The 21,540-nt window shown below is 45.6% G+C and overlaps 14 non-coding genes and 3 pseudogenes across 14 annotated transcripts; all 17 read right to left on the bottom strand.

The window, feature by feature from the left end:
• Positions 1-803: 803 nt before the first annotated feature.
• Positions 804-985, bottom strand: LOC141247681 (U2 spliceosomal RNA). The gene has a single exon (XR_012311093.1). It is a non-coding gene; the product is annotated as a U2 spliceosomal RNA (small nuclear RNA).
• A 789-nt stretch (positions 986-1,774) lies between these two features.
• On the bottom strand, positions 1,775-1,866 carry LOC141247687 (U2 spliceosomal RNA; annotated as a pseudogene).
• Positions 1,867-2,981: 1,115 nt separating this feature from the next.
• On the bottom strand, positions 2,982-3,172 carry LOC141247698 (U2 spliceosomal RNA). Its single transcript, XR_012311101.1, has one exon. It is a non-coding gene; the product is annotated as a U2 spliceosomal RNA (small nuclear RNA).
• A 1,115-nt stretch (positions 3,173-4,287) lies between these two features.
• On the bottom strand, positions 4,288-4,478 carry LOC141247697 (U2 spliceosomal RNA). Its single transcript, XR_012311100.1, has one exon. It is a non-coding gene; the product is annotated as a U2 spliceosomal RNA (small nuclear RNA).
• Positions 4,479-5,593: 1,115 nt separating this feature from the next.
• On the bottom strand, positions 5,594-5,774 carry LOC141247677 (U2 spliceosomal RNA; annotated as a pseudogene).
• Positions 5,775-6,298: 524 nt separating this feature from the next.
• On the bottom strand, positions 6,299-6,414 carry LOC141247685 (U2 spliceosomal RNA; annotated as a pseudogene).
• Positions 6,415-7,529: 1,115 nt separating this feature from the next.
• LOC141247696 (U2 spliceosomal RNA) lies at positions 7,530-7,720 on the bottom strand. The gene has a single exon (XR_012311099.1). It is a non-coding gene; the product is annotated as a U2 spliceosomal RNA (small nuclear RNA).
• A 1,115-nt stretch (positions 7,721-8,835) lies between these two features.
• On the bottom strand, positions 8,836-9,026 carry LOC141247695 (U2 spliceosomal RNA). Its single transcript, XR_012311098.1, has one exon. It is a non-coding gene; the product is annotated as a U2 spliceosomal RNA (small nuclear RNA).
• A 1,115-nt stretch (positions 9,027-10,141) lies between these two features.
• LOC141247694 (U2 spliceosomal RNA) lies at positions 10,142-10,332 on the bottom strand. The gene has a single exon (XR_012311097.1). It is a non-coding gene; the product is annotated as a U2 spliceosomal RNA (small nuclear RNA).
• A 1,115-nt stretch (positions 10,333-11,447) lies between these two features.
• LOC141247693 (U2 spliceosomal RNA) lies at positions 11,448-11,638 on the bottom strand. Its single transcript, XR_012311096.1, has one exon. It is a non-coding gene; the product is annotated as a U2 spliceosomal RNA (small nuclear RNA).
• A 1,115-nt stretch (positions 11,639-12,753) lies between these two features.
• Positions 12,754-12,944, bottom strand: LOC141247692 (U2 spliceosomal RNA). The gene has a single exon (XR_012311095.1). It is a non-coding gene; the product is annotated as a U2 spliceosomal RNA (small nuclear RNA).
• Positions 12,945-14,059: 1,115 nt separating this feature from the next.
• Positions 14,060-14,250, bottom strand: LOC141247691 (U2 spliceosomal RNA). The gene has a single exon (XR_012311094.1). It is a non-coding gene; the product is annotated as a U2 spliceosomal RNA (small nuclear RNA).
• Positions 14,251-15,365: 1,115 nt separating this feature from the next.
• On the bottom strand, positions 15,366-15,556 carry LOC141247680 (U2 spliceosomal RNA). The gene has a single exon (XR_012311092.1). It is a non-coding gene; the product is annotated as a U2 spliceosomal RNA (small nuclear RNA).
• A 1,115-nt stretch (positions 15,557-16,671) lies between these two features.
• On the bottom strand, positions 16,672-16,862 carry LOC141247735 (U2 spliceosomal RNA). Its single transcript, XR_012311136.1, has one exon. It is a non-coding gene; the product is annotated as a U2 spliceosomal RNA (small nuclear RNA).
• Positions 16,863-17,977: 1,115 nt separating this feature from the next.
• Positions 17,978-18,168, bottom strand: LOC141247723 (U2 spliceosomal RNA). Its single transcript, XR_012311125.1, has one exon. It is a non-coding gene; the product is annotated as a U2 spliceosomal RNA (small nuclear RNA).
• A 1,115-nt stretch (positions 18,169-19,283) lies between these two features.
• On the bottom strand, positions 19,284-19,474 carry LOC141247711 (U2 spliceosomal RNA). Its single transcript, XR_012311114.1, has one exon. It is a non-coding gene; the product is annotated as a U2 spliceosomal RNA (small nuclear RNA).
• A 1,115-nt stretch (positions 19,475-20,589) lies between these two features.
• On the bottom strand, positions 20,590-20,780 carry LOC141247700 (U2 spliceosomal RNA). Its single transcript, XR_012311103.1, has one exon. It is a non-coding gene; the product is annotated as a U2 spliceosomal RNA (small nuclear RNA).
• Between the last annotated feature and the right edge of the window lie 760 nt (positions 20,781-21,540).

The following is a 21,540-nucleotide window of genomic DNA, read 5'->3' as shown; positions in this document are numbered from 1 at the left end:
TACATACCTCTCCTGCTGCTGCTGCTGCTGGCTGTCCAGCAGCAGACTGAAGGTGGCTGCTGCTGTGCACAGTTATATAAAGGCTCAGAGCCTATTATGACACGCGCAGCCAGCGTTCCATTGCCACATTCCATCTACTGCAGGCAGGATACCTGGCTGGCTGAATGTCGCTGAGAAGCTCACAGAGACCGCCATAAGCAACAGTTTAACAGAATGCCACAGACTAATCAACCAAACTTTTTGGGTTGGGTTCTCTTTTATAGTCTGCAGGCATTAAATGAAAGAAGTCAGTGTTCCAGCAGAAGGAGACAACGTTTCAGAAAAGGCATTGTAGCAAACCAAAAAAGAAATTTTAAGCGCAGCAGTGTAACCAGCGCACATACCTGTTAGCTCGGGTGAGTTTAAAAGGCTGCTGTTGATAACAAGGGCATTTGCTAAATAGATGGTGTGTGTGCAACAATATACTGAAAGGTCAATTATATTGTGCAGCTTATCTCACCACCTGTAGTTATTTAGGTGAAAGCTCCAAAATGCTTGCCTAATATGTCTGTTTATCCAAAAGGAAGTAGAAAGGGAGAGCTAGAAAGATAGCATTGCATCACATTACATGGCAATGCAATGCACAGTTGCTGAAGTTGAACCAAAATGAGCTTGTAATCTGGCTTCTGCAACTTTGAACATGAAAAATCCAATGAGGAGAAGAAAAGCAGAGCCAAAGAGTCCATCCCAAAATCCGACAAACAAGCAAAATGAACAAAAAACATTGAATTCAATTCTTTCTGATTTTAGAAACTGCATTAAAGAAGGGGTGCACCGGTCCTGGAGATACTGCAATACCAGGTCAATGCGTGGAGTGGACAGAGCAAGCTCTTTTTCCATCTCCCTGTTCTAAAAATCCATTTAATATATGGTCCCCAGATAGGGGACGTATCAGATATTAAACTGATAAGAACAGATTTTTTTTCTTTTGAAAGCCCGAATTCGTGTACAAAACCCGAGTGCGCTTAAAAAAGTGACAAGTGCCACAAAAAAAGTGCACTAGGATGCTGGTCTTCTTGAAACCCTCTCCAAAAGGAGAAGGGTCCCCCAAACCATTCCCCGTCCCTCCGAGCCAAAAGGCCACAGCGAGGAACAGGGACAAAAAGCCACCTCCAGCCGAAGCCAGAGGCGACCCAATCTTACCCCCAGCACCTGCCCGAGTTCTCACCCGAGCAAGGCACTGGGAGCCAAAGACTGTGCTCCCCTCCCGGAAGAGGGGAGCCAACAACGCTCTCCTCCCGAAAGAGGAGAGCCAGGGGGGTTCAGGGGGGAGCGGAACCTGATGGCCACACACTCCCCCCCTAGACCTGCCAAGAGAGGAACCCGTAAGGGAACCGCATCCCGACAAAATCCTAGTAGGACGTGACACACGTGAATAAGTGGACACACAGTGACAAAGAAATTAAATAAATAGTGAAGGTTTCACAGTATAATACTGCCCGGACCTTCGACCGGGAATTGAAAAATTCCCCATCCTAAGGCCAGAAGGCCCGGAATAAGGGTGTGTGCGAAGAAAGAAAATTTGAAGTGCTTGTGCAAATGTGCCATACACTCAAGTGGGGTTCCCAATCCCAGTGAGTTAAGGCACCCCAGGGTCACCACTCCTGGGGCACTTCACACTTCGGGCTTTCGATCTTCCCCGGCCCAATGGCGTCGATCCTGGGGGGCCATGCTTTCCACCAGATGACTATATTAGCCACCTGGCGTACTAACAAGCGCCTAAACCCCAGTGTGCATAATGTATCAATCTACTAGGGCGGCCAACATCCAAAACCGCCTTTTCAAAAGATACTACACTTGATCTTAGCCAAAAGGCCGAGAAGCGATAACCAGAATTGGTTTCAAACTACGGAGCCACCCAAGGATCCTAAAAAGTCCATTTGTGGAGATGAGCTCCTGGACTCCCGTTAAGAAGACATGTTGTCAACCTCTAGATCCCTTACATGCCTGCACTTTTCGGCTTGCTGCTGCTGCAATCCACGCGTTTTAGATCTGCATAACTCCACCTCTTTAAACACAGCACCTTCACCCCCTGCTGTTCCCACCTGCCTCAACACCGTTGGAAGGGAGGAGAACCAATTAAGGCGGGGGGTGGGGTGGAACGAGCAGCTGTCTACCCTTAGCAGGAGGGCTCCTGATTACATACCTCTCCTGCTGCTGCTGCTGCTGGCTGTCCAGCAGCAGACTGAAGGTGGCTGCTGCTGTGCACAGTTATATAAAGGCTCAGAGCCTATTATGACACGCGCAGCCAGCGTTCCATTGCCACATTCCATCTACTGCAGGCAGGATACCTGGCTGGCTGAATGTCGCTGAGAAGCTCACAGAGACCGCCATAAGCAACAGTTTAACAGAATGCCACAGACTAATCAACCAAACTTTTTGGGTTGGGTTCTCTTTTATAGTCTGCAGGCATTAAATGAAAGAAGTCAGTGTTCCAGCAGAAGGAGACAACGTTTCAGAAAAGGCATTGTAGCAAACCAAAAAAGAAATTTTAAGCGCAGCAGTGTAACCAGCGCACATACCTGTTAGCTCGGGTGAGTTTAAAAGGCTGCTGTTGATAACAAGGGCATTTGCTAAATAGATGGTGTGTGTGCAACAATATACTGAAAGGTCAATTATATTGTGCAGCTTATCTCACCACCTGTAGTTATTTAGGTGAAAGCTCCAAAATGCTTGCCTAATATGTCTGTTTATCCAAAAGGAAGTAGAAAGGGAGAGCTAGAAAGATAGCATTGCATCACATTACATGGCAATGCAATGCACAGTTGCTGAAGTTGAACCAAAATGAGCTTGTAATCTGGCTTCTGCAACTTTGAACATGAAAAATCCAATGAGGAGAAGAAAAGCAGAGCCAAAGAGTCCATCCCAAAATCCGACAAACAAGCAAAATGAACAAAAAACATTGAATTCAATTCTTTCTGATTTTAGAAACTGCATTAAAGAAGGGGTGCACCGGTCCTGGAGATACTGCAATACCAGGTCAATGCGTGGAGTGGACAGAGCAAGCTCTTTTTCCATCTCCCTGTTCTAAAAATCCATTTAATATATGGTCCCCAGATAGGGGACGTATCAGATATTAAACTGATAAGAACAGATACTACACTTGATCTTAGCCAAAAGGCCGAGAAGCGATAACCAGAATTGGTTTCAAACTACGGAGCCACCCAAGGATCCTAAAAAGTCCATTTGTGGAGATGAGCTCCTGGACTCCCGTTAAGAAGACATGTTGTCAACCTCTAGATCCCTTACATGCCTGCACTTTTCGGCTTGCTGCTGCTGCAATCCACGCGTTTTAGATCTGCATAACTCCACCTCTTTAAACACAGCACCTTCACCCCCTGCTGTTCCCACCCGCCTCAACACCGTTGGAAGGGAGGAGAACCAATTAAGGCGGGGGGTGGGGTGGAACGAGCAGCTGTCTACCCTTAGCAGGAGGGCTCCTGATTACATACCTCTCCTGCTGCTGCTGCTGCTGGCTGTCCAGCAGCAGACTGAAGGTGGCTGCTGCTGTGCACAGTTATATAAAGGCTCAGAGCCTATTATGACACGCGCAGCCAGCGTTCCATTGCCACATTCCATCTACTGCAGGCAGGATACCTGGCTGGCTGAATGTCGCTGAGAAGCTCACAGAGACCGCCATAAGCAACAGTTTAACAGAATGCCACAGACTAATCAACCAAACTTTTTGGGTTGGGTTCTCTTTTATAGTCTGCAGGCATTAAATGAAAGAAGTCAGTGTTCCAGCAGAAGGAGACAACGTTTCAGAAAAGGCATTGTAGCAAACCAAAAAAGAAATTTTAAGCGCAGCAGTGTAACCAGCGCACATACCTGTTAGCTCGGGTGAGTTTAAAAGGCTGCTGTTGATAACAAGGGCATTTGCTAAATAGATGGTGTGTGTGCAACAATATACTGAAAGGTCAATTATATTGTGCAGCTTATCTCACCACCTGTAGTTATTTAGGTGAAAGCTCCAAAATGCTTGCCTAATATGTCTGTTTATCCAAAAGGAAGTAGAAAGGGAGAGCTAGAAAGATAGCATTGCATCACATTACATGGCAATGCAATGCACAGTTGCTGAAGTTGAACCAAAATGAGCTTGTAATCTGGCTTCTGCAACTTTGAACATGAAAAATCCAATGAGGAGAAGAAAAGCAGAGCCAAAGAGTCCATCCCAAAATCCGACAAACAAGCAAAATGAACAAAAAACATTGAATTCAATTCTTTCTGATTTTAGAAACTGCATTAAAGAAGGGGTGCACCGGTCCTGGAGATACTGCAATACCAGGTCAATGCGTGGAGTGGACAGAGCAAGCTCTTTTTCCATCTCCCTGTTCTAAAAATCCATTTAATATATGGTCCCCAGATAGGGGACGTATCAGATATTAAACTGATAAGAACAGATACTACACTTGATCTTAGCCAAAAGGCCGAGAAGCGATAACCAGAATTGGTTTCAAACTACGGAGCCACCCAAGGATCCTAAAAAGTCCATTTGTGGAGATGAGCTCCTGGACTCCCGTTAAGAAGACATGTTGTCAACCTCTAGATCCCTTACATGCCTGCACTTTTCGGCTTGCTGCTGCTGCAATCCACGCGTTTTAGATCTGCATAACTCCACCTCTTTAAACACAGCACCTTCACCCCCTGCTGTTCCCACCCGCCTCAACACCGTTGGAAGGGAGGAGAACCAATTAAGGCGGGGGGTGGGGTGGAACGAGCAGCTGTCTACCCTTAGCAGGAGGGCTCCTGATTACATACCTCTCCTGCTGCTGCTGCTGCTGGCTGTCCAGCAGCAGACTGAAGGTGGCTGCTGCTGTGCACAGTTATATAAAGGCTCAGAGCCTATTATGACACGCGCAGCCAGCGTTCCATTGCCACATTCCATCTACTGCAGGCAGGATACCTGGCTGGCTGAATGTCGCTGAGAAGCTCACAGAGACCGCCATAAGCAACAGTTTAACAGAATGCCACAGACTAATCAACCAAACTTTTTGGGTTGGGTTCTCTTTTATAGTCTGCAGGCATTAAATGAAAGAAGTCAGTGTTCCAGCAGAAGGAGACAACGTTTCAGAAAAGGCATTGTAGCAAACCAAAAAAGAAATTTTAAGCGCAGCAGTGTAACCAGCGCACATACCTGTTAGCTCGGGTGAGTTTAAAAGGCTGCTGTTGATAACAAGGGCATTTGCTAAATAGATGGTGTGTGTGCAACAATATACTGAAAGGTCAATTATATTGTGCAGCTTATCTCACCACCTGTAGTTATTTAGGTGAAAGCTCCAAAATGCTTGCCTAATATGTCTGTTTATCCAAAAGGAAGTAGAAAGGGAGAGCTAGAAAGATAGCATTGCATCACATTACATGGCAATGCAATGCACAGTTGCTGAAGTTGAACCAAAATGAGCTTGTAATCTGGCTTCTGCAACTTTGAACATGAAAAATCCAATGAGGAGAAGAAAAGCAGAGCCAAAGAGTCCATCCCAAAATCCGACAAACAAGCAAAATGAACAAAAAACATTGAATTCAATTCTTTCTGATTTTAGAAACTGCATTAAAGAAGGGGTGCACCGGTCCTGGAGATACTGCAATACCAGGTCAATGCGTGGAGTGGACAGAGCAAGCTCTTTTTCCATCTCCCTGTTCTAAAAATCCATTTAATATATGGTCCCCAGATAGGGGACGTATCAGATATTAAACTGATAAGAACAGATTTTTGATTGAAGCTGCATCCAAGGCACTGAAAAATGTGACCGAAGTCACACCAAAACAGCGCACGAGGCGAGGATTCATGTGGACCCTTCCCGGAGGAGAGGGTCCCCAATAAACCATCCCCATCCCTCCGAGCCAGAAGGCCACAGCGAGGGTCAGGGATCTCCGATGCTCTCCCTAGCCGAAGCCGGAGAAGAGCCGTTTTCGTGCTCCCAGCTTCCATCTAGGCTGCCACCCTAGTGGAGCTGGAGCCTGTGTTGGTTTCTCAGCCCAAAGCTGACCGGACCTCCGACCGGGTTTATAAAAATTCCCCTTCCTAGCCCGGAGGCCAGGAATAGGGGGGGTTGCTCAGAAAGTATGATTGGCAAAGGTGCGGCGTGCTACGAAGCCAAGTCTTTCTGGGGTTCCCAGTCCCAGTAAGCTTGGACTCCCACCAGGGCGCCTACTCCTGGGGCACATTGCTCCAAAGCCCTCACACTTACCCAGCCTAGTGACTTCGATCCTGGAGGGCCATGTTTTCCATCAGAAAACTCTATGAGCCACCTGGCGTACTAACAAGTGCACCAAACCAGTGTGTAATATGCATCAATTTACTAGGGCAGCCCAAGGACAAAACTGCCTTTTCAAAAGATACTACACTTGATCTTAGCCAAAAGGCCGAGAAGCGATAACCAGAATTGGTTTCAAACTACGGAGCCACCCAAGGATCCTAAAAAGTCCATTTGTGGAGATGAGCTCCTGGACTCCCGTTAAGAAGACATGTTGTCAACCTCTAGATCCCTTACATGCCTGCACTTTTCGGCTTGCTGCTGCTGCAATCCACGCGTTTTAGATCTGCATAACTCCACCTCTTTAAACACAGCACCTTCACCCCCTGCTGTTCCCACCCGCCTCAACACCGTTGGAAGGGAGGAGAACCAATTAAGGCGGGGGGTGGGGTGGAACGAGCAGCTGTCTACCCTTAGCAGGAGGGCTCCTGATTACATACCTCTCCTGCTGCTGCTGCTGCTGGCTGTCCAGCAGCAGACTGAAGGTGGCTGCTGCTGTGCACAGTTATATAAAGGCTCAGAGCCTATTATGACACGCGCAGCCAGCGTTCCATTGCCACATTCCATCTACTGCAGGCAGGATACCTGGCTGGCTGAATGTCGCTGAGAAGCTCACAGAGACCGCCATAAGCAACAGTTTAACAGAATGCCACAGACTAATCAACCAAACTTTTTGGGTTGGGTTCTCTTTTATAGTCTGCAGGCATTAAATGAAAGAAGTCAGTGTTCCAGCAGAAGGAGACAACGTTTCAGAAAAGGCATTGTAGCAAACCAAAAAAGAAATTTTAAGCGCAGCAGTGTAACCAGCGCACATACCTGTTAGCTCGGGTGAGTTTAAAAGGCTGCTGTTGATAACAAGGGCATTTGCTAAATAGATGGTGTGTGTGCAACAATATACTGAAAGGTCAATTATATTGTGCAGCTTATCTCACCACCTGTAGTTATTTAGGTGAAAGCTCCAAAATGCTTGCCTAATATGTCTGTTTATCCAAAAGGAAGTAGAAAGGGAGAGCTAGAAAGATAGCATTGCATCACATTACATGGCAATGCAATGCACAGTTGCTGAAGTTGAACCAAAATGAGCTTGTAATCTGGCTTCTGCAACTTTGAACATGAAAAATCCAATGAGGAGAAGAAAAGCAGAGCCAAAGAGTCCATCCCAAAATCCGACAAACAAGCAAAATGAACAAAAAACATTGAATTCAATTCTTTCTGATTTTAGAAACTGCATTAAAGAAGGGGTGCACCGGTCCTGGAGATACTGCAATACCAGGTCAATGCGTGGAGTGGACAGAGCAAGCTCTTTTTCCATCTCCCTGTTCTAAAAATCCATTTAATATATGGTCCCCAGATAGGGGACGTATCAGATATTAAACTGATAAGAACAGATACTACACTTGATCTTAGCCAAAAGGCCGAGAAGCGATAACCAGAATTGGTTTCAAACTACGGAGCCACCCAAGGATCCTAAAAAGTCCATTTGTGGAGATGAGCTCCTGGACTCCCGTTAAGAAGACATGTTGTCAACCTCTAGATCCCTTACATGCCTGCACTTTTCGGCTTGCTGCTGCTGCAATCCACGCGTTTTAGATCTGCATAACTCCACCTCTTTAAACACAGCACCTTCACCCCCTGCTGTTCCCACCCGCCTCAACACCGTTGGAAGGGAGGAGAACCAATTAAGGCGGGGGGTGGGGTGGAACGAGCAGCTGTCTACCCTTAGCAGGAGGGCTCCTGATTACATACCTCTCCTGCTGCTGCTGCTGCTGGCTGTCCAGCAGCAGACTGAAGGTGGCTGCTGCTGTGCACAGTTATATAAAGGCTCAGAGCCTATTATGACACGCGCAGCCAGCGTTCCATTGCCACATTCCATCTACTGCAGGCAGGATACCTGGCTGGCTGAATGTCGCTGAGAAGCTCACAGAGACCGCCATAAGCAACAGTTTAACAGAATGCCACAGACTAATCAACCAAACTTTTTGGGTTGGGTTCTCTTTTATAGTCTGCAGGCATTAAATGAAAGAAGTCAGTGTTCCAGCAGAAGGAGACAACGTTTCAGAAAAGGCATTGTAGCAAACCAAAAAAGAAATTTTAAGCGCAGCAGTGTAACCAGCGCACATACCTGTTAGCTCGGGTGAGTTTAAAAGGCTGCTGTTGATAACAAGGGCATTTGCTAAATAGATGGTGTGTGTGCAACAATATACTGAAAGGTCAATTATATTGTGCAGCTTATCTCACCACCTGTAGTTATTTAGGTGAAAGCTCCAAAATGCTTGCCTAATATGTCTGTTTATCCAAAAGGAAGTAGAAAGGGAGAGCTAGAAAGATAGCATTGCATCACATTACATGGCAATGCAATGCACAGTTGCTGAAGTTGAACCAAAATGAGCTTGTAATCTGGCTTCTGCAACTTTGAACATGAAAAATCCAATGAGGAGAAGAAAAGCAGAGCCAAAGAGTCCATCCCAAAATCCGACAAACAAGCAAAATGAACAAAAAACATTGAATTCAATTCTTTCTGATTTTAGAAACTGCATTAAAGAAGGGGTGCACCGGTCCTGGAGATACTGCAATACCAGGTCAATGCGTGGAGTGGACAGAGCAAGCTCTTTTTCCATCTCCCTGTTCTAAAAATCCATTTAATATATGGTCCCCAGATAGGGGACGTATCAGATATTAAACTGATAAGAACAGATACTACACTTGATCTTAGCCAAAAGGCCGAGAAGCGATAACCAGAATTGGTTTCAAACTACGGAGCCACCCAAGGATCCTAAAAAGTCCATTTGTGGAGATGAGCTCCTGGACTCCCGTTAAGAAGACATGTTGTCAACCTCTAGATCCCTTACATGCCTGCACTTTTCGGCTTGCTGCTGCTGCAATCCACGCGTTTTAGATCTGCATAACTCCACCTCTTTAAACACAGCACCTTCACCCCCTGCTGTTCCCACCCGCCTCAACACCGTTGGAAGGGAGGAGAACCAATTAAGGCGGGGGGTGGGGTGGAACGAGCAGCTGTCTACCCTTAGCAGGAGGGCTCCTGATTACATACCTCTCCTGCTGCTGCTGCTGCTGGCTGTCCAGCAGCAGACTGAAGGTGGCTGCTGCTGTGCACAGTTATATAAAGGCTCAGAGCCTATTATGACACGCGCAGCCAGCGTTCCATTGCCACATTCCATCTACTGCAGGCAGGATACCTGGCTGGCTGAATGTCGCTGAGAAGCTCACAGAGACCGCCATAAGCAACAGTTTAACAGAATGCCACAGACTAATCAACCAAACTTTTTGGGTTGGGTTCTCTTTTATAGTCTGCAGGCATTAAATGAAAGAAGTCAGTGTTCCAGCAGAAGGAGACAACGTTTCAGAAAAGGCATTGTAGCAAACCAAAAAAGAAATTTTAAGCGCAGCAGTGTAACCAGCGCACATACCTGTTAGCTCGGGTGAGTTTAAAAGGCTGCTGTTGATAACAAGGGCATTTGCTAAATAGATGGTGTGTGTGCAACAATATACTGAAAGGTCAATTATATTGTGCAGCTTATCTCACCACCTGTAGTTATTTAGGTGAAAGCTCCAAAATGCTTGCCTAATATGTCTGTTTATCCAAAAGGAAGTAGAAAGGGAGAGCTAGAAAGATAGCATTGCATCACATTACATGGCAATGCAATGCACAGTTGCTGAAGTTGAACCAAAATGAGCTTGTAATCTGGCTTCTGCAACTTTGAACATGAAAAATCCAATGAGGAGAAGAAAAGCAGAGCCAAAGAGTCCATCCCAAAATCCGACAAACAAGCAAAATGAACAAAAAACATTGAATTCAATTCTTTCTGATTTTAGAAACTGCATTAAAGAAGGGGTGCACCGGTCCTGGAGATACTGCAATACCAGGTCAATGCGTGGAGTGGACAGAGCAAGCTCTTTTTCCATCTCCCTGTTCTAAAAATCCATTTAATATATGGTCCCCAGATAGGGGACGTATCAGATATTAAACTGATAAGAACAGATACTACACTTGATCTTAGCCAAAAGGCCGAGAAGCGATAACCAGAATTGGTTTCAAACTACGGAGCCACCCAAGGATCCTAAAAAGTCCATTTGTGGAGATGAGCTCCTGGACTCCCGTTAAGAAGACATGTTGTCAACCTCTAGATCCCTTACATGCCTGCACTTTTCGGCTTGCTGCTGCTGCAATCCACGCGTTTTAGATCTGCATAACTCCACCTCTTTAAACACAGCACCTTCACCCCCTGCTGTTCCCACCCGCCTCAACACCGTTGGAAGGGAGGAGAACCAATTAAGGCGGGGGGTGGGGTGGAACGAGCAGCTGTCTACCCTTAGCAGGAGGGCTCCTGATTACATACCTCTCCTGCTGCTGCTGCTGCTGGCTGTCCAGCAGCAGACTGAAGGTGGCTGCTGCTGTGCACAGTTATATAAAGGCTCAGAGCCTATTATGACACGCGCAGCCAGCGTTCCATTGCCACATTCCATCTACTGCAGGCAGGATACCTGGCTGGCTGAATGTCGCTGAGAAGCTCACAGAGACCGCCATAAGCAACAGTTTAACAGAATGCCACAGACTAATCAACCAAACTTTTTGGGTTGGGTTCTCTTTTATAGTCTGCAGGCATTAAATGAAAGAAGTCAGTGTTCCAGCAGAAGGAGACAACGTTTCAGAAAAGGCATTGTAGCAAACCAAAAAAGAAATTTTAAGCGCAGCAGTGTAACCAGCGCACATACCTGTTAGCTCGGGTGAGTTTAAAAGGCTGCTGTTGATAACAAGGGCATTTGCTAAATAGATGGTGTGTGTGCAACAATATACTGAAAGGTCAATTATATTGTGCAGCTTATCTCACCACCTGTAGTTATTTAGGTGAAAGCTCCAAAATGCTTGCCTAATATGTCTGTTTATCCAAAAGGAAGTAGAAAGGGAGAGCTAGAAAGATAGCATTGCATCACATTACATGGCAATGCAATGCACAGTTGCTGAAGTTGAACCAAAATGAGCTTGTAATCTGGCTTCTGCAACTTTGAACATGAAAAATCCAATGAGGAGAAGAAAAGCAGAGCCAAAGAGTCCATCCCAAAATCCGACAAACAAGCAAAATGAACAAAAAACATTGAATTCAATTCTTTCTGATTTTAGAAACTGCATTAAAGAAGGGGTGCACCGGTCCTGGAGATACTGCAATACCAGGTCAATGCGTGGAGTGGACAGAGCAAGCTCTTTTTCCATCTCCCTGTTCTAAAAATCCATTTAATATATGGTCCCCAGATAGGGGACGTATCAGATATTAAACTGATAAGAACAGATACTACACTTGATCTTAGCCAAAAGGCCGAGAAGCGATAACCAGAATTGGTTTCAAACTACGGAGCCACCCAAGGATCCTAAAAAGTCCATTTGTGGAGATGAGCTCCTGGACTCCCGTTAAGAAGACATGTTGTCAACCTCTAGATCCCTTACATGCCTGCACTTTTCGGCTTGCTGCTGCTGCAATCCACGCGTTTTAGATCTGCATAACTCCACCTCTTTAAACACAGCACCTTCACCCCCTGCTGTTCCCACCCGCCTCAACACCGTTGGAAGGGAGGAGAACCAATTAAGGCGGGGGGTGGGGTGGAACGAGCAGCTGTCTACCCTTAGCAGGAGGGCTCCTGATTACATACCTCTCCTGCTGCTGCTGCTGCTGGCTGTCCAGCAGCAGACTGAAGGTGGCTGCTGCTGTGCACAGTTATATAAAGGCTCAGAGCCTATTATGACACGCGCAGCCAGCGTTCCATTGCCACATTCCATCTACTGCAGGCAGGATACCTGGCTGGCTGAATGTCGCTGAGAAGCTCACAGAGACCGCCATAAGCAACAGTTTAACAGAATGCCACAGACTAATCAACCAAACTTTTTGGGTTGGGTTCTCTTTTATAGTCTGCAGGCATTAAATGAAAGAAGTCAGTGTTCCAGCAGAAGGAGACAACGTTTCAGAAAAGGCATTGTAGCAAACCAAAAAAGAAATTTTAAGCGCAGCAGTGTAACCAGCGCACATACCTGTTAGCTCGGGTGAGTTTAAAAGGCTGCTGTTGATAACAAGGGCATTTGCTAAATAGATGGTGTGTGTGCAACAATATACTGAAAGGTCAATTATATTGTGCAGCTTATCTCACCACCTGTAGTTATTTAGGTGAAAGCTCCAAAATGCTTGCCTAATATGTCTGTTTATCCAAAAGGAAGTAGAAAGGGAGAGCTAGAAAGATAGCATTGCATCACATTACATGGCAATGCAATGCACAGTTGCTGAAGTTGAACCAAAATGAGCTTGTAATCTGGCTTCTGCAACTTTGAACATGAAAAATCCAATGAGGAGAAGAAAAGCAGAGCCAAAGAGTCCATCCCAAAATCCGACAAACAAGCAAAATGAACAAAAAACATTGAATTCAATTCTTTCTGATTTTAGAAACTGCATTAAAGAAGGGGTGCACCGGTCCTGGAGATACTGCAATACCAGGTCAATGCGTGGAGTGGACAGAGCAAGCTCTTTTTCCATCTCCCTGTTCTAAAAATCCATTTAATATATGGTCCCCAGATAGGGGACGTATCAGATATTAAACTGATAAGAACAGATACTACACTTGATCTTAGCCAAAAGGCCGAGAAGCGATAACCAGAATTGGTTTCAAACTACGGAGCCACCCAAGGATCCTAAAAAGTCCATTTGTGGAGATGAGCTCCTGGACTCCCGTTAAGAAGACATGTTGTCAACCTCTAGATCCCTTACATGCCTGCACTTTTCGGCTTGCTGCTGCTGCAATCCACGCGTTTTAGATCTGCATAACTCCACCTCTTTAAACACAGCACCTTCACCCCCTGCTGTTCCCACCCGCCTCAACACCGTTGGAAGGGAGGAGAACCAATTAAGGCGGGGGGTGGGGTGGAACGAGCAGCTGTCTACCCTTAGCAGGAGGGCTCCTGATTACATACCTCTCCTGCTGCTGCTGCTGCTGGCTGTCCAGCAGCAGACTGAAGGTGGCTGCTGCTGTGCACAGTTATATAAAGGCTCAGAGCCTATTATGACACGCGCAGCCAGCGTTCCATTGCCACATTCCATCTACTGCAGGCAGGATACCTGGCTGGCTGAATGTCGCTGAGAAGCTCACAGAGACCGCCATAAGCAACAGTTTAACAGAATGCCACAGACTAATCAACCAAACTTTTTGGGTTGGGTTCTCTTTTATAGTCTGCAGGCATTAAATGAAAGAAGTCAGTGTTCCAGCAGAAGGAGACAACGTTTCAGAAAAGGCATTGTAGCAAACCAAAAAAGAAATTTTAAGCGCAGCAGTGTAACCAGCGCACATACCTGTTAGCTCGGGTGAGTTTAAAAGGCTGCTGTTGATAACAAGGGCATTTGCTAAATAGATGGTGTGTGTGCAACAATATACTGAAAGGTCAATTATATTGTGCAGCTTATCTCACCACCTGTAGTTATTTAGGTGAAAGCTCCAAAATGCTTGCCTAATATGTCTGTTTATCCAAAAGGAAGTAGAAAGGGAGAGCTAGAAAGATAGCATTGCATCACATTACATGGCAATGCAATGCACAGTTGCTGAAGTTGAACCAAAATGAGCTTGTAATCTGGCTTCTGCAACTTTGAACATGAAAAATCCAATGAGGAGAAGAAAAGCAGAGCCAAAGAGTCCATCCCAAAATCCGACAAACAAGCAAAATGAACAAAAAACATTGAATTCAATTCTTTCTGATTTTAGAAACTGCATTAAAGAAGGGGTGCACCGGTCCTGGAGATACTGCAATACCAGGTCAATGCGTGGAGTGGACAGAGCAAGCTCTTTTTCCATCTCCCTGTTCTAAAAATCCATTTAATATATGGTCCCCAGATAGGGGACGTATCAGATATTAAACTGATAAGAACAGATACTACACTTGATCTTAGCCAAAAGGCCGAGAAGCGATAACCAGAATTGGTTTCAAACTACGGAGCCACCCAAGGATCCTAAAAAGTCCATTTGTGGAGATGAGCTCCTGGACTCCCGTTAAGAAGACATGTTGTCAACCTCTAGATCCCTTACATGCCTGCACTTTTCGGCTTGCTGCTGCTGCAATCCACGCGTTTTAGATCTGCATAACTCCACCTCTTTAAACACAGCACCTTCACCCCCTGCTGTTCCCACCCGCCTCAACACCGTTGGAAGGGAGGAGAACCAATTAAGGCGGGGGGTGGGGTGGAACGAGCAGCTGTCTACCCTTAGCAGGAGGGCTCCTGATTACATACCTCTCCTGCTGCTGCTGCTGCTGGCTGTCCAGCAGCAGACTGAAGGTGGCTGCTGCTGTGCACAGTTATATAAAGGCTCAGAGCCTATTATGACACGCGCAGCCAGCGTTCCATTGCCACATTCCATCTACTGCAGGCAGGATACCTGGCTGGCTGAATGTCGCTGAGAAGCTCACAGAGACCGCCATAAGCAACAGTTTAACAGAATGCCACAGACTAATCAACCAAACTTTTTGGGTTGGGTTCTCTTTTATAGTCTGCAGGCATTAAATGAAAGAAGTCAGTGTTCCAGCAGAAGGAGACAACGTTTCAGAAAAGGCATTGTAGCAAACCAAAAAAGAAATTTTAAGCGCAGCAGTGTAACCAGCGCACATACCTGTTAGCTCGGGTGAGTTTAAAAGGCTGCTGTTGATAACAAGGGCATTTGCTAAATAGATGGTGTGTGTGCAACAATATACTGAAAGGTCAATTATATTGTGCAGCTTATCTCACCACCTGTAGTTATTTAGGTGAAAGCTCCAAAATGCTTGCCTAATATGTCTGTTTATCCAAAAGGAAGTAGAAAGGGAGAGCTAGAAAGATAGCATTGCATCACATTACATGGCAATGCAATGCACAGTTGCTGAAGTTGAACCAAAATGAGCTTGTAATCTGGCTTCTGCAACTTTGAACATGAAAAATCCAATGAGGAGAAGAAAAGCAGAGCCAAAGAGTCCATCCCAAAATCCGACAAACAAGCAAAATGAACAAAAAACATTGAATTCAATTCTTTCTGATTTTAGAAACTGCATTAAAGAAGGGGTGCACCGGTCCTGGAGATACTGCAATACCAGGTCAATGCGTGGAGTGGACAGAGCAAGCTCTTTTTCCATCTCCCTGTTCTAAAAATCCATTTAATATATGGTCCCCAGATAGGGGACGTATCAGATATTAAACTGATAAGAACAGATACTACACTTGATCTTAGCCAAAAGGCCGAGAAGCGATAACCAGAATTGGTTTCAAACTACGGAGCCACCCAAGGATCCTAAAAAGTCCATTTGTGGAGATGAGCTCCTGGACTCCCGTTAAGAAGACATGTTGTCAACCTCTAGATCCCTTACATGCCTGCACTTTTCGGCTTGCTGCTGCTGCAATCCACGCGTTTTAGATCTGCATAACTCCACCTCTTTAAACACAGCACCTTCACCCCCTGCTGTTCCCACCCGCCTCAACACCGTTGGAAGGGAGGAGAACCAATTAAGGCGGGGGGTGGGGTGGAACGAGCAGCTGTCTACCCTTAGCAGGAGGGCTCCTGATTACATACCTCTCCTGCTGCTGCTGCTGCTGGCTGTCCAGCAGCAGACTGAAGGTGGCTGCTGCTGTGCACAGTTATATAAAGGCTCAGAGCCTATTATGACACGCGCAGCCAGCGTTCCATTGCCACATTCCATCTACTGCAGGCAGGATACCTGGCTGGCTGAATGTCGCTGAGAAGCTCACAGAGACCGCCATAAGCAACAGTTTAACAGAATGCCACAGACTAATCAACCAAACTTTTTGGGTTGGGTTCTCTTTTATAGTCTGCAGGCATTAAATGAAAGAAGTCAGTGTTCCAGCAGAAGGAGACAACGTTTCAGAAAAGGCATTGTAGCAAACCAAAAAAGAAATTTTAAGCGCAGCAGTGTAACCAGCGCACATACCTGTTAGCTCGGGTGAGTTTAAAAGGCTGCTGTTGATAACAAGGGCATTTGCTAAATAGATGGTGTGTGTGCAACAATATACTGAAAGGTCAATTATATTGTGCAGCTTATCTCACCACCTGTAGTTATTTAGGTGAAAGCTCCAAAATGCTTGCCTAATATGTCTGTTTATCCAAAAGGAAGTAGAAAGGGAGAGCTAGAAAGATAGCATTGCATCACATTACATGGCAATGCAATGCACAGTTGCTGAAGTTGAACCAAAATGAGCTTGTAATCTGGCTTCTGCAACTTTGAACATGAAAAATCCAATGAGGAGAAGAAAAGCAGAGCCAAAGAGTCCATCCCAAAATCCGACAAACAAGCAAAATGAACAAAAAACATTGAATTCAATTCTTTCTGATTTTAGAAACTGCATTAAAGAAGGGGTGCACCGGTCCTGGAGATACTGCAATACCAGGTCAATGCGTGGAGTGGACAGAGCAAGCTCTTTTTCCATCTCCCTGTTCTAAAAATCCATTTAATATATGGTCCCCAGATAGGGGACGTATCAGATATTAAACTGATAAGAACAGATACTACACTTGATCTTAGCCAAAAGGCCGAGAAGCGATAACCAGAATTGGTTTCAAACTACGGAGCCACCCAAGGATCCTAAAAAGTCCATTTGTGGAGATGAGCTCCTGGACTCCCGTTAAGAAGACATGTTGTCAACCTCTAGATCCCTTACATGCCTGCACTTTTCGGCTTGCTGCTGCTGCAATCCACGCGTTTTAGATCTGCATAACTCCACCTCTTTAAACACAGCACCTTCACCCCCTGCTGTTCCCACCCGCCTCAACACCGTTGGAAGGGAGGAGAACCAATTAAGGCGGGGGGTGGGGTGGAACGAGCAGCTGTCTACCCTTAGCAGGAGGGCTCCTGATTACATACCTCTCCTGCTGCTGCTGCTGCTGGCTGTCCAGCAGCAGACTGAAGGTGGCTGCTGCTGTGCACAGTTATATAAAGGCTCAGAGCCTATTATGACACGCGCAGCCAGCGTTCCATTGCCACATTCCATCTACTGCAGGCAGGATACCTGGCTGGCTGAATGTCACTGAGAAGCTCACAGAGACCGCCATAAGCAACAGTTTAACAGAATGCCACAGACTAATCAACCAAACTTTTTGGGTTGGGTTCTCTTTTATAGTCTGCAGGCATTAAATGAAAGAAGTCAGTGTTCCAGCAGAAGGAGACAACGTTTCAGAAAAGGCATTGTAGCAAACCAAAAAAGAAATTTTAAGCGCAGCAGTGTAACCAGCGCACATACCTGTTAGCTCGGGTGAGTTTAAAAGGCTGCTGTTGATAACAAGGGCATTTGCTAAATAGATGGTGTGTGTGCAACAATATACTGAAAGGTCAATTATATTGTGCAGCTTATCTCACCACCTGTAGTTATTTAGGTGAAAGCTCCAAAATGCTTGCCTAATATGTCTGTTTATCCAAAAGGAAGTAGAAAGGGAGAGCTAGAAAGATAGCATTGCATCACATTACATGGCAATGCAATGCACAGTTGCTGAAGTTGAACCAAAATGAGCTTGTAATCTGGCTTCTGCAACTTTGAACATGAAAAATCCAATGAGGAGAAGAAAAGCAGAGCCAAAGAGTCCATCCCAAAATCCGACAAACAAGCAAAATGAACAAAAAACATTGAATTCAATTCTTTCTGATTTTAGAAACTGCATTAAAGAAGGGGTGCACCGGTCCTGGAGATACTGCAATACCAGGTCAATGCGTGGAGTGGACAGAGCAAGCTCTTTTTCCATCTCCCTGTTCTAAAAATCCATTTAATATATGGTCCCCAGATAGGGGACGTATCAGATATTAAACTGATAAGAACAGATACTACACTTGATCTTAGCCAAAAGGCCGAGAAGCGATAACCAGAATTGGTTTCAAACTACGGAGCCACCCAAGGATCCTAAAAAGTCCATTTGTGGAGATGAGCTCCTGGACTCCCGTTAAGAAGACATGTTGTCAACCTCTAGATCCCTTACATGCCTGCACTTTTCGGCTTGCTGCTGCTGCAATCCACGCGTTTTAGATCTGCATAACTCCACCTCTTTAAACACAGCACCTTCACCCCCTGCTGTTCCCACCCGCCTCAACACCGTTGGAAGGGAGGAGAACCAATTAAGGCGGGGGGTGGGGTGGAACGAGCAGCTGTCTACCCTTAGCAGGAGGGCTCCTGATTACATACCTCTCCTGCTGCTGCTGCTGCTGGCTGTCCAGCAGCAGACTGAAGGTGGCTGCTGCTGTGCACAGTTATATAAAGGCTCAGAGCCTATTATGACACGCGCAGCCAGCGTTCCATTGCCACATTCCATCTACTGCAGGCAGGATACCTGGCTGGCTGAATGTCGCTGAGAAGCTCACAGAGACCGCCATAAGCAACAGTTTAACAGAATGCCACAGACTAATCAACCAAACTTTTTGGGTTGGGTTCTCTTTTATAGTCTGCAGGCATTAAATGAAAGAAGTCAGTGTTCCAGCAGAAGGAGACAACGTTTCAGAAAAGGCATTGTAGCAAACCAAAAAAGAAATTTTAAGCGCAGCAGTGTAACCAGCGCACATACCTGTTAGCTCGGGTGAGTTTAAAAGGCTGCTGTTGATAACAAGGGCATTTGCTAAATAGATGGTGTGTGTGCAACAATATACTGAAAGGTCAATTATATTGTGCAGCTTATCTCACCACCTGTAGTTATTTAGGTGAAAGCTCCAAAATGCTTGCCTAATATGTCTGTTTATCCAAAAGGAAGTAGAAAGGGAGAGCTAGAAAGATAGCATTGCATCACATTACATGGCAATGCAATGCACAGTTGCTGAAGTTGAACCAAAATGAGCTTGTAATCTGGCTTCTGCAACTTTGAACATGAAAAATCCAATGAGGAGAAGAAAAGCAGAGCCAAAGAGTCCATCCCAAAATCCGACAAACAAGCAAAATGAACAAAAAACATTGAATTCAATTCTTTCTGATTTTAGAAACTGCATTAAAGAAGGGGTGCACCGGTCCTGGAGATACTGCAATACCAGGTCAATGCGTGGAGTGGACAGAGCAAGCTCTTTTTCCATCTCCCTGTTCTAAAAATCCATTTAATATATGGTCCCCAGATAGGGGACGTATCAGATATTAAACTGATAAGAACAGATACTACACTTGATCTTAGCCAAAAGGCCGAGAAGCGATAACCAGAATTGGTTTCAAACTACGGAGCCACCCAAGGATCCTAAAAAGTCCATTTGTGGAGATGAGCTCCTGGACTCCCGTTAAGAAGACATGTTGTCAACCTCTAGATCCCTTACATGCCTGCACTTTTCGGCTTGCTGCTGCTGCAATCCACGCGTTTTAGATCTGCATAACTCCACCTCTTTAAACACAGCACCTTCACCCCCTGCTGTTCCCACCCGCCTCAACACCGTTGGAAGGGAGGAGAACCAATTAAGGCGGGGGGTGGGGTGGAACGAGCAGCTGTCTACCCTTAGCAGGAGGGCTCCTGATTACATACCTCTCCTGCTGCTGCTGCTGCTGGCTGTCCAGCAGCAGACTGAAGGTGGCTGCTGCTGTGCACAGTTATATAAAGGCTCAGAGCCTATTATGACACGCGCAGCCAGCGTTCCATTGCCACATTCCATCTACTGCAGGCAGGATACCTGGCTGGCTGAATGTCGCTGAGAAGCTCACAGAGACCGCCATAAGCAACAGTTTAACAGAATGCCACAGACTAATCAACCAAACTTTTTGGGTTGGGTTCTCTTTTATAGTCTGCAGGCATTAAATGAAAGAAGTCAGTGTTCCAGCAGAAGGAGACAACGTTTCAGAAAAGGCATTGTAGCAAACCAAAAAAGAAATTTTAAGCGCAGCAGTGTAACCAGCGCACATACCTGTTAGCTCGGGTGAGTTTAAAAGGCTGCTGTTGATAACAAGGGCATTTGCTAAATAGATGGTGTGTGTGCAACAATATACTGAAAGGTCAATTATATTGTGCAGCTTATCTCACCACCTGTAGTTATTTAGGTGAAAGCTCCAAAATGCTTGCCTAATATGTCTGTTTATCCAAAAGGAAGTAGAAAGGGAGAGCTAGAAAGATAGCATTGCATCACATTACATGGCAATGCAATGCACAGTTGCTGAAGTTGAACCAAAATGAGCTTGTAATCTGGCTTCTGCAACTTTGAACATGAAAAATCCAATGAGGAGAAGAAAAGCAGAGCCAAAGAGTCCATCCCAAAATCCGACAAACAAGCAAAATGAACAAAAAACATTGAATTCAATTCTTTCTGATTTTAGAAACTGCATTAAAGAAGGGGTGCACCGGTCCTGGAGATACTGCAATACCAGGTCAATGCGTGGAGTGGACAGAGCAAGCTCTTTTTCCATCTCCCTGTTCTAAAAATCCATTTAATATATGGTCCCCAGATAGGGGACGTATCAGATATTAAACTGATAAGAACAGATACTACACTTGATCTTAGCCAAAAGGCCGAGAAGCGATAACCAGAATTGGTTTCAAACTACGGAGCCACCCAAGGATCCTAAAAAGTCCATTTGTGGAGATGAGCTCCTGGACTCCCGTTAAGAAGACATGTTGTCAACCTCTAGATCCCTTACATGCCTGCACTTTTCGGCTTGCTGCTGCTGCAATCCACGCGTTTTAGATCTGCATAACTCCACCTCTTTAAACACAGCACCTTCACCCCCTGCTGTTCCCACCCGCCTCAACACCGTTGGAAGGGAGGAGAACCAATTAAGGCGGGGGGTGGGGTGGAACGAGCAGCTGTCTACCCTTAGCAGGAGGGCTCCTGATTACATACCTCTCCTGCTGCTGCTGCTGCTGGCTGTCCAGCAGCAGACTGAAGGTGGCTGCTGCTGTGCACAGTTATATAAAGGCTCAGAGCCTATTATGACACGCGCAGCCAGCGTTCCATTGCCACATTCCATCTACTGCAGGCAGGATACCTGGCTGGCTGAATGTCGCTGAGAAGCTCACAGAGACCGCCATAAGCAACAGTTTAACAGAATGCCACAGACTAATCAACCAAACTTTTTGGGTTGGGTTCTCTTTTATAGTCTGCAGGCATTAAATGAAAGAAGTCAGTGTTCCAGCAGAAGGAGACAACGTTTCAGAAAAGGCATTGTAGCAAACCAAAAAAGAAATTTTAAGCGCAGCAGTGTAACCAGCGCACATACCTGTTAGCTCGGGTGAGTTTAAAAGGCTGCTGTTGATAACAAGGGCATTTGCTAAATAGATGGTG

This window comes from Phyllobates terribilis, unplaced genomic scaffold (assembly GCF_046119375.1).
Source record: "Phyllobates terribilis strain yellow unplaced genomic scaffold, ASM4611937v1 Scaffold_3226__1_contigs__length_85553, whole genome shotgun sequence".
In the NCBI taxonomy this organism is placed as follows: Eukaryota; Metazoa; Chordata; class Amphibia; order Anura; family Dendrobatidae; genus Phyllobates; species Phyllobates terribilis.
Note: the sequence above shows the minus strand (reverse complement) of the source record. Positions and strands in the feature narration are given on the sequence as shown.